At 37.1% G+C, this 715-nt stretch overlaps 1 pseudogene; it reads right to left on the bottom strand.

Moving 5' to 3' along the window:
* Positions 1-200: 200 nt before the first annotated feature.
* On the bottom strand, positions 201-373 carry LOC129082239 (uncharacterized; annotated as a pseudogene).
* Between the last annotated feature and the right edge of the window lie 342 nt (positions 374-715).

Here is a 715-nt window from a genome sequence, read left to right as displayed (position 1 = left end):
CCAAGGCTCCTGACTGCAATTTTTCTCTATCTATAAAAATAACAAAGGATCTTCTCCACAATGTCTCTGATTTATATGCTTATGAAGTCATGGCTATTATTATTTATACAAATGAAATTAATTTCTAATTTCATCAGTTCTTAGTGATTTGGGAAATAGGATTCTGCACTAATACAGGGGCCTTTCATTTTCAGTAATGGTGAGGTCTAATTTCATTTTTTTTATTTGCAGTCCCCCATACCACAAATTGTGCAGTCACGTTTCCCACATTTGGGGAAATCGCAGGGGTCAGCACATCCAGAGAGTAGTGGATAAGGCTCTCCCCAAGAAAACCACCTTCGTGATCATGGTATCTTCCTTGCCAGGTAAGTATAAGGTCTAATATCAAATGCAGGAAGAGAGCTGTTATTTAAAGGAACCCTGCTCTGAGTTTTCTTTAAAAGCAAAGTCTTTTTAGTTCAAAGTAACAAATTTCCCCCAATGTATTTTCTTTGTACAATTTGAAAAAAATATGGTGCATGAATTTCCAGTAAATGGGAGTTTGAGTTTGTGTATGACTTGGTTGAAAGAATCCTGGATTAAGTCTTTGACCCAGCATCTCAATTGCTTGATTCTTGTAACCTTGGACAAGGTGCCTTTTTAAAAATAAAGTATACCTCAATTCCCCCCTTTAATAACAAAGGTCTGCACTTCCTGTCCCATGAGGACATTTGCC

The sequence above is a fragment of the Pteronotus mesoamericanus genome, unplaced genomic scaffold (genome assembly GCF_021234165.1).
Source record: "Pteronotus mesoamericanus isolate MK-2021 breed Mesoamerican mustached bat unplaced genomic scaffold, CSHL_Meso_final scaffold_12, whole genome shotgun sequence".
NCBI lineage: Eukaryota > Metazoa > Chordata > Mammalia > Chiroptera > Mormoopidae > Pteronotus > Pteronotus mesoamericanus.
This window is presented reverse-complemented; position numbering and strand designations above follow the sequence as displayed.